Here is a 13,835-nt window from a genome sequence, read left to right as displayed (position 1 = left end):
ATTTTCTACATACACTGCCACTACAGACACTGCCAAGCGTATCCTTTTTTCATCTGGCTTCTTCGATTTGTCACTTTAATAGTTGCAGAGTGTCGCGCACAAAAAGTCAAGGTGCAAATTGTCCTGCACCCAATCGCACGTGCGCCCCTTGTGGCACATGCGGCATAGCTGTCGTTTGCATGGCTCTTGTACTGCTGAACGTTGCATTGTACCACTTGTGCAGGATAATTGCTTTGCATGTCCTGCATAATTGAAATGTTGCAAGTTGCGTGCAATTCCACAACTGTCCAATTTCCACGTCATTTTTCATTTCTCCTCCGTTTTTTTGTTTCGTTGCATTCATAACGAATTTTTTTCTTTTCGAATTTTGCATTTTAATTGAATGCTTGTGCCAGCCGGCCATCAAATAACATCATTTGCGTTTGAGTCAGTGACTGGTCAGTGCAGCGCATGCGCAACCACTTAACGCTTTATTAACGCGCTTCGTCGCACATGCCAGAAAAACAAGTAGCCAGCCCACCGCGGTGGGACAGGAGGGGAGGGTTTATGCACGCGAAAAGTGACGTAATGATTTTTGTGACAGACATATTTACATACATACATGTGTCCTGTGGTGTATCCTATGTTCGTCAATGTGTGTACTTGCAAATGTTCGTGAACAGCGCCAGTTTATTAAGCCCTTCAAGTGCATAGCGCAGCTTTATAGCGTCAACGGTGCTGTTCGGCGGCTCAAAATTGCTGGTCATTTTGGTCGCTTAAGTGGTTTGCGCTTTTGAGTGTTGCAACGGTCAAATGTGCAATAATTTCGTGCGCTGCTCTAATTGCAAGATAGTCAACCAGTTTTGCATAACTACATATGTATGTATGTATGTACGTGAAGTCTGAAATGTTTCCAGTACAGTTGAACTAAAAAGTAGAGAAATTTTAAAAGTTGCGAACAAGTCACAGTCAAACTTGGATACTCCAGACTCAAAATATAAGAAGTATTGCATATAAAATTGCTTTCTGTACTCCGTCATGGGGTAGATACTGCTGAATGCTGCTTCTATACTTTACACAATAAAATTATGAGTAATTTAGTAAAATATACCTCAATTTCGATTTCCTCTGAAATTTTTTGTGTCAATGAACGTAAACAATATCGACAGGGTGAACATAATTTTCAGTGGCGCACATTTAGGCTCTTCATTCTGCATTTTTCATAACATTCCATTCTAAAAGCTTTTGATCCAAAGATGTGTCACCTGAGTCTAGTAAAAATCAGGCATTAAAAAAATATTCTGTATTTCCTTTCCCTAAAATTCAGTGGCAAGTTTCCCTATTCTCTCTCTTGGGCCTTTAACTAAATTTCACCTTATGGATGGTCTGAAAATTCGTCCGTTCGCAGGTTCTTAACTTTGAATACAAAATATGATCTCAAGTATGTTCAGCCACAACACTCTGTATTTGAGAAATTTTAAAGAAAAAGAAGACCGATTTGGAGATTTAGTATTTTCCTTTTAATACTAGCTAATATCAGTTCATTTTCTGGGTTGAAGTTAACGATTAAGAAATTTTTCAGTAAATCACCCAATGGAGTAGTTGCATCTCTTTAGTATTCACTTGTCACTGCCGTCGAGAGACATCAGTCAAGATTTGGAGAGAGAATACTTCATTTTTTATATGAATCAGAACACCCAAGACTATCATCAAGAAAACAAAAATTTGAGCCACTTGAAACTTCCTTCTTATTATACCATAATTCAATGTGCAGTAAAAATGCTCTTGAAGTTCTGACGGTAATTTGGTAAAACTTGAATTTTTGCGGTTTTAAAATAATAAAACGAACTATATTATCATTAAAAAATATTAAAATGAGGCGAAAAATAAATAAATTGTCAAAACTTGTCAATAAGGACTTGTGCTATAGTTTTTTAACGCAACGTGATTCTGTTATTAAATGCGCTTTTGAATGTTAAAAACATTGTCTTTGATTAACAAAGAAAACTTTAATTTATTGCACTCTCAAGTTCTCCAGACATAGTCAACTTACCGTATGAAATCGGCAACGATTGGTATCAAATAAGTTCATTTGAAAAATTTTGTTTTATATACTTTTTTTTTGAAAATTTGCAAAACATTTTCTCTGGCTCCCTCACCTCTTCCATTTAACGTAAGGTTGTAACTTAAGAATCTAAAATCTACAAGTTCTAAAGTTTCTTAGGAAAAATTCAGTATTGATTAATAGACAACAAAGCTTTCATATATCGAGTTGGCGAAAATTTTAAATTATATAAATCAGGTCCAGTCTAGATTATACTAGACTCTTTATAAGATTTGCACTCATCACAGTACCGCTTCCACTCCCACAGTTCTAGGCTCATTCAGCCTTACAAATTCTAGGATCTAATTATAATCACAAAGAATTTAGTTCATAACAGTGAGCAAATAAAATATTCAATATTTTGTTTAAACAATTTACGTTTCCTATCCAGCGAATTCCAGAATGGCACACTAAATGTTCTCTCTCTTTGCTGCTCTTCCTCCTTTGAATACAAATTTTAATGTTTTATATTTACCATAGCAATTCATTAACATAAACTATGCCAACAAACGAATATTTTTATTTTTACGAGTTTTGTGAATTGAGTTGAATCGAGTTTGTGTTAATTTTTTGGAGTAAAAATATTTGGCGGTCAAGGTTCTACCGAGATTTGAACTCGGATCGCTGGATTCAAAGTCCAGAGTGCTAACCATTACACCATAGAACCGATTACTACTTCTTCTGCTAAAATCGGAAAATATTGACACTCAGCGCCGATTATCAGTGGTGCCTTAGATGTTTAAACTGAATTGATAAGTATGTGTCAAATATTGAAAATATTATATATATCTTTGGATGACCAGAAAAAGCGATAATTATTTATAACAAAAAACGCAATAATTAGCAATCCCCATTTACAAAATATATTTTTATTATACAATATTTATTTGTTCGTCATAATAAGCTTTCAAAATTCAAGGTTTATAACTAAACGGAAAAACAATAGCTTCGAGGGCTTTTGGCTGACAATAAAATCAAAAGGAGAAATAAATAAATTATTTTGCACATACTTGAAATGCAAAGTTGTTTATTTAAATTTATCGCTATCAGTTCTGTTTAAATTTCGTGTAATAAAAGGGTAATTGTTTAGTGTACTCATATTAGGGATGTAAATTTTCGGGATTTTAATGACGGCATTATGTAATCACGTAATTCCGAGATCCCGATTATAAGAAAAATATATTGTAATTTTGGGGAAGTTTAGTATTGAAGGAATTTAACACACATACATGCATACATATGTATTGTACTTAGGCTATTATGACATCTAATCACTATTAATTCATACCCTTAAGATTTTTTCTCACACGCACCCCGTTGCAAGATTATAAACATATCACTATTTTTATTTAAAAGCGTGTTTCATATGACTATAAAAACCATATAATGCAGAGTTTGAAATTTTGTACCGAATTTTCAAGTTATAAAAAAGAATTTCTAAATTTCATCAAATCCTTCAACTTTTTAACTAGAATTTTTAGAATTCTGGGTAGGCCCATTGAATTTCATTTTAATTGTGAGGTTGTGTCTCGCCTTTCTCCCACACAAAGTACATGCTTGAATTTTTTTATATGAAAAATAAATCCCAGGGTGAGGTAGTAATAGTTAGGCTTATGTAATATTTTAAATTAAAATACAATAAAATAATCTTCAGCCTGACTGTCGTTTTTGGCTGATATTTTTCAACAATCGCTTGGCTTTAATCAGCAAGCCTCAGGACTTTCGAAATTCAAAAAAGGCCGCAATCCCGGAATCTCGGGTTCTTTGATTGGCATTCTTGGCTCGTATATATATTTTAATATTACTTTTTAGGGAAAACACTACTGTAGTAACAAAAAATGCTCAATTTCAAAGAAATATTTTTGGATAAAGTTAATATTTTATTACAAGTTTTTTAAGTATAAGAGGCAAACTCTCGGCACTAGTGGAGTTATTCTCTCATGGCATACAGAAACTGGTTGCAAAGTGTCAATAATATGATATTCGGAAATTTATCAAATTTAATTAATTTTATGTAGGTAATCAAATTAAATAGCACTTGAAAGCTTTACGAACTTATTGTCAGGAACAGAGTAGGGACACGACTTTTGTGTGCCCGTTTAGACACAGAAACAATATTGTACTGTCTCGTCTACCTCAAACCAGGCAGGACAAATAGGATTGATATATTTTTCGATCACATTGAAGTGTTCAAGCCGTGAAAAATTACCTGTCAGCAGCTATAGCTGTATATGTTGTTCATTGCGAGCAAATACCAACATATCTTTAGTTTCTAAAATTGAGCAGTTCAACCCATCTACAGCCTCAGTTAGCGAGTCATACTCCCGATTCTGGTTGTGAGATACGACAAAAAGACAAGGTGCTTATGTAACTGGGTACGATCTAAGGAACCAGAGTTCACTAATGCTACCGGTTTAGTTTTTTAATCTACGGGACTCTCTTTCTCAGCATAAGCTCATAAGCATTTAAAAAGAGGGAAGTTATGTAGTCCGACTTACCGAGGTCGTTTTTTATACGTGCACTCGAATTTCGGCAGTTTATAGCGATCATCTTGTTAAAGCTTTAGTATTTAGTCTTGACATTTAACTATTCCACGCTTTATAATTCCACAGAGTGTTGAAAATGCTAATATCTATGCTCAAAATCCACGCTCTTTTCAGAAAGAAAATCATCCCGAATTATGAGGTGTACTTCTGGTTAATTGACTTCATAAATAAGAAAAATCGCCAGATTTTGAACTACACAAATCCGCGGGGTATGCACTTTAGAACTTTACTGTTGGATGCTGATTTTTATTCAACGGACTTTATTTCATCGAAAATGCGCTCAACGTTAAAGGCGATGGATGGTATAGATCTCACTAATACGTGGATTCAACAGGATAGTGTCACGTGAAACATTAAATGCATTGTGTGAGAATTCGGAGGGCCTCGTCAGCTCGCATGGTGGCGACATTGATTTTGAATTGAGTTCCATATATACGAAGTTGCCATCCATTTATGCTGAAGCTTGCATTACCGAACTAACTTGGAGGTGGTTGGGGCTAGCCAATACTTTTGGGCAGACATATACAGATAATAGAAATAGACAACAGAAATAGTCATGACTCGAGGCATGAGGCTAGATGCTGGCTGAGAAAGGAGAAGAAAAAGAAATAAAAGAGAAGTTAAAATGCAAAGCCCTAAAAATTTTTAATTTATAGTGGCTCGAAATTCTTTTAAAGTTATAAAGAAAATTAACCTAGCTTTTTTCAAGGCGCATTCATTAAAGGTGGTGGCACTAGACCAACAACAACGTTTTGTACATTAGAAATGTTACGACAAAAAAAAAATTTAACCGAAAAAGAAAAGGACGAACTATGTTGCACAGCAGACATGAACTTGAAGTTAGAGGCATACGACGATGGTGCGAATGGAACGGCTTTTTGTCATTTCATTTTATGCTGACATCTACACGGCGAAAGAAGAAAAAAATTAGCTGGTCCACCAAACATCACCTTTAATAGGTTCGCCTTGGCTAGTTTTATGGCTTTGGAAGAGTGCTGTCTCTGCTTTGAAATCTCCTCGCAAGGAAAGCATAATAAATGAAAGCAAGTTTCAAAAACAAAAAATTCCAGCGCATTAAATATTTTAAGAATTTAACTGAATAGCAAAATATTTTCATTTAATTCTCTAATTAAGCACTTGTACTGTATATGTATGTGTGAGTGAATAGTATGTGCTATGTATGGCGTGTGCACAACTCATTTCTCCCAATGTTCAGGTGCACTTCGAAGGATATGGCATACACACAGCAGCAACGTCTATTGAGGCAATACAAGCGGCATAACAACAAACAAATAGCTTAACCGTCAGGATAATTACACACTTAGCCAAAGAACTGGCAGCAAACTAACCGACGGACGGACTTAGTCGCAAGTTGCCACTCGCGACCTGCCGCACGTCATACACAGCAAGTGAATACAGTTAATGTAATGTTGTTGCTGTCGCACGCCTTATTCGGCATTTTTCCGACTACGCGTGCCACCTTTGCAGCCACTTACACGCACGCGTACCTCCTCTATGCTCGCGCCGCTGCGCCAACACAGTAGCACTTGTGTGCACATACTTACGGTAGGCACTGTGCGGTCAAAAGCAAGCGAAAATAAAATGAAATGACTCTAAAGGTAGCACAGAAAGCCAGCACTACAGGTAGATTTGCTGGCGGTGGCTGTTGCGGAGGCTTGTTGCCGTGTCGCATTAAAATTAATGAAATAATTGTGTCTGTGTTGGTGCATTAACTATGAAATGCAAAAGTGTGTGTGCATATATTCGTATGCGTTTCTGTTTTCTGCGCCTTAATGCTATTGTAATTTCGTTGCTCGTTGCTCTTAAATTTTATTTTGTTGCTATTTTTGAGTGAAATTACTGATTCCCGTTCAGTGAGTTGGAAAAGATAGCTTCGGTCAGTCTTGTAGCCGAAAGATAATTGTGATGCGCGACATGTCCTTTCCACTTAGCTTGCCTGGTAATTTTCGTAGAATATTTAAAATAAACTCTGTTTCCTTTTGCGTTGTCAAATGACTCGAAAAAAGGACGCGGCGTCAGGAAATGGGATATTTGTAGCATTTAAGCGCTTTCAGTGATAAATGAGTGCAATTATTCATTTATGTCGATGCTCAAATGAGCGCAACCAAACATGTGTCTCCCTCTTGCAGCACATTTATTTCTAGCTAATCATTCTTGAATTTAAAATGCGAAGAAATTTATTCCCTCAACAGCCAAAAAGTGACATCCTTTCTCTTCATTGATTACCTTTCTGTTCTCTTCTTTTCAGGTAAGTTCTCTCATCCGCTGGATTTTGCATTGATTAATGACTGTCAAATGTGTTAATAGGTGAGCCAGATACATCCACATAAACATAGCTACATACATACACAAATGTGAATCTTTGGTCCTAAGTGAAAATGCAATAATTTTTCGGGTATCGCTAGGCGCGAAATGCTGAAAAATGTTCTGCAGCTATCCAGCTCTACTTATACTCGTATATAAGCAGCTAATAGCTCTGAACATCCCGCAATATCACACCTATGAATGAGACTTATGAAATATGTCCTTAGATGTTTCTTTTACTGTCTCGTTTGGGTTTTGCAACACTAACCGCGTCGCCAGGGCTAGTGCGTCTGATTGATGTTATCAGCAGCAAAATGAGATGGAACTTATAAGCAATGGAAGCTATAAATGTGAAAGTATTCGATCTAATATAATAAATATAATATAAATAAGTCTGCAAAACATGACGTTTCGGAGTGAAAATAATGAACACTTGCTAATATAAATAAAAATTGCTGCAGCCGCTTTACCCCTCTTAGAAAACTCTTATTTGCAATTTGTTGTAATCCTTTAAAAAAGAGCATGAAAACATCTCCAGTTGTTAAAATTAAGACCAACATTAACTCCATGCGACATTTCACCTCTCAATACAAAGTTACAATTTTTAATCTTGTTCCTTAACGAATACGAAACACCAATCAAAGCCTGAAGCAAAAGCGCAACGAATTCCCAAAAAATTATGGCAGCATTTCACTCATTCACTTATGACAAGACAATTTCAGCAAATTTTCCAGACCAACACAATGCCATACAATGAAAAGTACTTTCGCACCACATCATAAATGGAAAACATAAAAATATGTCGCATTCAAGAGCGTGAAAGGGTTTAACTACCTTTTGTTTATATGATTCCAAAGCACCGCTCATAATTATGTCATGCAATTTCGCGCCACACTCATATTCCTTTCACGCATGATTGGCGCAAATTGCACAGAATGCTGTCATTGCATATATTTTTTCACAACTCACTGCTTAGCGATTCGGAATTTTTAGGCAAACTTTCTCAGCCTTTCTACTAATTCGATTTGCGAAATAAATTTTCATTTCACTCGGCGCTTTTGTGCGCAAATATGAATTATGAATTAGTGTGCGCGAACGGAAGGAAGGCTTTTGAAGGAGATTTGGGTGTAATCAAATAAGAAGCAGCAAGAATGTCTGTGCGCACGGGAATCTACGAATTTCATGCTGCTGAGAAATATTGTGCGGCTTTAAGGAAAATAATTTCAATAAAATACGATGGCAAACTGCGAAATATTCTCGATCGGTGCGATACGTCTGCATGAGCAATTACCTGAGCGAACGTTGCGAACTCTTACAAAATGAAATTGAAATTTTAATTAGAGGCAAGAAGCATTTTTGGTGCAAATATTGCATTCAAACTAAATAATTTCGAAATGAGTTCGCTTTTCTTAAGCAGGAGGATTTTTGTTTGTGTGCGGTTACTTTTATTGTTCAAATCTGTTGCAACCCCTACTCTTTGTAGGGACTTCGCTTTGGGAGGAATCTTCCGTGTTTACATAAATTTTACCGACCATACAGCAAATAGGTATGTAGACGCATTTGTAAATAAGATTCCTTATTTGCTTGTGGTTTAAGCGAAATTTCAACAAAAAATGTGCAAAAGGAAATACCCACATAAATGTTTAATCAGATATCCCGCAAAGTTTTTATTTATTGCGGTCGAAAATTGGAAAGGAAGGTAAAATGCTTAGAGATGGTAAAAGTGTAATAAAGCAAAAAAATTATTCTTATTTTTATTTTATAAAAGCTTACATAACTATAAAATTATTACATAAACTAAAACTAACGCAGCGCTTGCTTCAGAAGCTTTCGGCTGAGATAAAATTGAACTAGTGATTTAACGGTGAAGTGAAGTAAACTATTGTAGATTAAATTAAATTAAAGTCAAGTTAAGCTAAGATAAGTTAAGTTAAGTCAAGTTGAGTTATGCCAAGTAAAGTAAAGTTAAGTTAGTTGAGATACGATTAAGTTAAGTCAAGTCAAATTAAGTCAAATTAAGCTAAGTTATGTAAGTCAAGTCAAGTTGAGTTCATTAGTTGATTAAGTTATTCTAAGTAAAGTTAAGTTAAGCCACATGATACGATAAAGTTAATTTATGTCATTTTAAGTTATGCTTACGGCTGAGTTACAATTGAACTATATTGCAGTAAAGTAAATTAAACGATTGTGACGTTAAGTCAAGTTAAGTGTGGTTAAGCCAAATTAAGTGAGGTTAAGTCAAGTTAAGTGAGGTTAAGTCAAGTTGAGTGAGGTTAAATTAAATTAAGCTGAGTTAGTTTAATTTCAGTTAGGCTAAGTAAAGTTAAGTGAAGTTAAATGAGATAATTTATGTCATTTTAAGCTTTGCTAAGTTAAGTTAAGCTATAATAAGCTGATTCAAGAAAAGTAAATACATAATAAAGGGTATTTCAAAAGTAACTAACTCATTAAAAAGATGGCGCCATCGAAAACATTTTCATGACGCCAGTCTTGTTTATTTTGGACTTCACCTTGTACACGACAAAAAATGCGTTCAAATTATTGAAACTCACTATGTGATATTTCGACGTTCTGAACAATTAGGTATTCGTGAAACTGATTTTACATAAGAATTTGCATTTGTATCTTTACAAAATTCAATTAACGCAAGAAATAAAGCCAACAGATCATTTTCAATGCGCAAATTTCGTGAAATGGTTGTCTGCTGAACTCAAAGCGATAATGAGTAAGCGAGTCCTTAGAAATTTCAATTCCCGTATGACAGCCTGTAGACGTGTTCATGGTAGACATTTATGCCGTTTTTCGCATACAATTATTAAAAGATCTTAATAGAGCAAAGAAACAACTGAAATTAAAGCTTGCTGATTTTAAAAACCAGACTTTTAGCTCGTTTATAATAGAACCTTGAACCCACTAAAAATTATGATCACAGTCTTTGGAAAGCTACCAAATACCTTAAGCGACCAACCAAACATAAAGTAGCAGTACGAGATTCAGTCGGCGTATGGTGTAGGAGTGACGAAGCCAAAACAGAAGCAAAACACCTCTTTGAAACTTTTCAACCTAATTCCGTAGGTACCAGCAGTGATGAAGTAGAGATATTGAACTTTCTCGAATCTCCATGTCAAATGGACTTACCAATCAGTAAGATATCAAATAATGAAGTTACTACAGAAATTCATAGATTAAATAACTACAAATCACCTGGATATGACTACATCGATAGCAAAGTAGTTAAGGCTCTTCCTGAAAAAGCTATACAATTCCTAACCATAATATACAATGCTATCCTTAATTTATACCATTATCCCACCCAGTGGAAATGTGCCATTGTGGTCATGGTACCAAACCCCAATAAACCCGAGAATAGTGTCAAGTCTTACCGTCCTATTAGTCTGCTGGTAACATTTTCGAAAATATTCAAAAGAATATTTTTGCAAATAATGTTGCCTGTAATTGAGGATCATAACATCATACCTGAACATCAGTTTGGGTTTAGAGTAAGACATGGTACACCAGAGCAGTGCCACAGGGTCGCAAATGTAATTACAGCTGCATTGGAAGAGAAAAATACTGTTCTGCAGCCGTTTTAGATGTTGAACAAGCATTTGACAGGGTATGACACCAGGGACTTCTGTTCAAAGTAAAAAAGATATTACCAGCACATTTCTATCTGGTACTTAAATCTTATTTAAGTGACAGACACTTCTATGTAAGGCTCGGGGATGCCGCATCTGAAATTTATAACATTAATGCCGGTGTACCCCAAGGTAGTGTCTTAGGTCCTGTCCTTTATACTATATTTACAGCTGATATGCCCAATTCAGAAAAAGTAGAAGTAGCAACTTTTGCTGATGATACAGCATTTATCGCTTATAACGAGTCCCCTGTAGAAGCTTCATATCTTTTGCAAAATCAACTCCAAATTTTGTAGTCTTGGCTTAACAAATGGAAAATAAAAGTCAATTCGGAAAAATCTACACATGTCACTTTTACATTAAGAAGAGAGCAATGCCCTGCTGTATTTTTAAATAATAAACAAATTCCCACTAGTGACAGAGTCAAATATTTAGGGATGCATCTTGATCGACGCCTCACGTGGAAAAGTCACATTCAGGCTAAGCAACAACAACTAAAAATTAAAACAACACGTATTCACTGGCTGCTTGGCCGTAACTCTCAACTTAGCCTAGAAAACAAAATACGGATCTACAAAGCTATTCTGAAGCCCATTTGGACCTACGGAATACAGCTATGGGGAACTGCTAGCAACTCCAATGTGGAGATCTTGCAACGTTACCAATCGAAAACATTACGAAGCCTTGTTAATGCCCCTTGGTTTATTACCAATGAATCTATCCATAACGACTTAGGTATTCCTTTTGTAAAGAATGAAATTCGAAAATATAGTACTAGATATCTGAAACGATTATCTAATCACATAAATCCAGCTGCTATTTGTTTATTAGACACAACCAATGAAACTATACGGTTAAAACGCAATCATATCTTAGACTTGCCATTCCTCTAGTATGAATCTACTCAACCTATAAACTTTAAGGTAAAATTAAGTAAGTTAATCTTAAGTGATAATATTAACAAACAATGAATTTAAGCAATCTTGAAGTACTAATGAATTTTAATCATTTAAGAACGAACTGTACAAGTTAATAAGCTGTTGTAATTTCTATGTAGATTTGCACAAAAGCAAAACTACCGCTGCCGTTATCTTATAAGATCTAATTTGCTGATTGTCTTATAGTAGATAGATTGCAAATAAAGTAAGTTATAAAAAAAAAAAAAAAATTATTAAAAGCCGTATTTGGAATAAAAATAGTGAAACTTGAATTAATCTAAATTTGTGTATGTTTTATTGTAAAACACATCTAAGCGCATTTTTTGAAAGACCCTTTAGTCAAAAATGAAGTAAATTCAAAGTTCAAAGCCTAAGGTTAGCAGGCATGAAATTCATTTAGGCGCATCTGTGAAAGGTGTTTAGCAAAACCTACCCCAAATCATCCACTTTCATTACTTTTACCTCAATTTCAATCTTCGAACCACCTTTTCTTCGGCCTTCTAACAATGTTTCGCTTTCTTTGCCTTAAAAATTAATTGTGACACTTTGACATGTGTATTTTTGGCAACTTTATTACACGTATGCCTTACAATAACAACAACAAGCGACAAATATTAATTGCATACTATTCTAAGACGCACAGCCATACTTTTATATGTATTGGTCTAACTACGTTCATACGTACCTACTCTTACCTCCGGGAAATGAAAATGTGTTAAATTCGCAACGCCTGCCAATTGATCGCAATTGCGAAGGAAATTTATGCGGTCATGTTTTAATTTTCGCAAAGAATTCATAAATGAAAAAACATATGCACGTACATATGTACGTTGTTGTCAGCAGAAAAACGAGAAGGTTATTGGGAGCAAAAATTATGAATTAACAAAGAACGGAGAAAGAATGCAATATTTTTCGAATTTGTGAAATACTCATAAAGTGGGCATGATTTGTGAGCTGTTGTTGTTGTAGTTTATGGGCTGTATTTCTGCCAAATCTGTACACAACGACTGAGCCACTGGAGATGTGTTTAGCTGAAAATATGTGATTTTTGAACTCAGAAAAATTTCATAAATTTTGTTTTGCAGAGGAATCTAATTTTCATAGTAGATTGAATTTCTGGGTCGATAAATTTGTACAAATAAATACAATTGAAATGATTTGTGTGAAGCTAATACTAAAGAACTAGAAACGTTTGTAGATAATATCCTAAGAAGCTGCAATCAACTAATGTTAAAGCAATAAGTTTGTATTCTGAATTTTTTATTTCATATAACCTCATAATATATTCTGTAATCCTCTTGAGGATGCCAGCTCAACGTTTCCATAATATAATAAATAAGATAATAAGCAACAATATCAGTTTTTTCGTTATACACCGTTACTTATGATATACATATGTATGTACACATAAAATTTCTGGCATCACACCAAATGCGAAAAAAACAATGATGTCGCCGCTGTTGTATACAATTTGTCATATGTCCTGCGGCACACCGCACAAACCAGCGGCGGAGGTAGGTAAGTTCAATGCAAGTGAGCGAGTCACATAAACTGCCTATCTGTCTGTGTGGTGATTCAAATTCCGAAAACTTCCAACGAAACAGCAAATCGGCAATCAGCCAAATTGGCATTCGCTGCAAATCGGCAGAGATAACCGCAGGAAAAAGTAATCAATTTACTTCATGTCTGCTGAGTTCATGTCCGCTAGCAAGATCCGAAATTGACTTTATTGATTTAAAATTACGGCAGCGAAAGTTTGCAGTAGTCAAATGTGTATGTACGGGTAATATGTAGATGGAGTGCAGAAATCACAGCAGATAACAAAATTGTGGTGATTTTCAACAGCTGCCAATTAAAGATGAAATCTCAAGTCAGATATCTGCTGCACTTTGGATTTGTGTGTTTTAAAAAGGCGAGTTTACATATACAGAAATTAAGAGATTCAAAGCTTTTAAACGGATCGGCGTTAACGCTAACAGAAGTAATTAATTTGAATTATTTAATTTTGAAAGTTTAATTTGAAATTTGAGGGTCTTTATTTGACTGCACGCACATACATCCATACATTAAAACGATTTCCGTGCAATACATAAACAAAGACGATTACTAACATATGTATTAGGTTGTCAATCCCGAAATTTGGGTATTTTTTAAGTCCCGAAAATCCCAATATTATAGGCAATAGTTGTAATTTCTTACGAAGCACATGAAATGGAGGCAAAAAAATACTTTTTCTAGCAAAAAGGCAAAACTAACTTAAACTTTTTCGCAAATGTATAAGCAATTATGCTTGAAAGTTTTTGTT

The 13,835-nt window shown here is 35.0% G+C and overlaps 1 non-coding gene across 1 annotated transcript; it reads right to left on the bottom strand.

The window, feature by feature from the left end:
- Positions 1-2,678: 2,678 nt before the first annotated feature.
- Positions 2,679-2,750, bottom strand: Trnaq-uug (transfer RNA glutamine (anticodon UUG)). Its single transcript has one exon. It is a non-coding gene; the product is annotated as a tRNA-Gln (tRNA).
- Between the last annotated feature and the right edge of the window lie 11,085 nt (positions 2,751-13,835).

The sequence above is a fragment of the Anastrepha ludens genome, chromosome 5, assembly GCF_028408465.1.
Source record: "Anastrepha ludens isolate Willacy chromosome 5, idAnaLude1.1, whole genome shotgun sequence".
NCBI classification, from domain to species: Eukaryota; Metazoa; Arthropoda; class Insecta; order Diptera; family Tephritidae; genus Anastrepha; species Anastrepha ludens.
The sequence above is the reverse complement of the archived record's forward strand: the minus strand, read 5'-3'. Positions and strand labels throughout refer to the sequence as shown.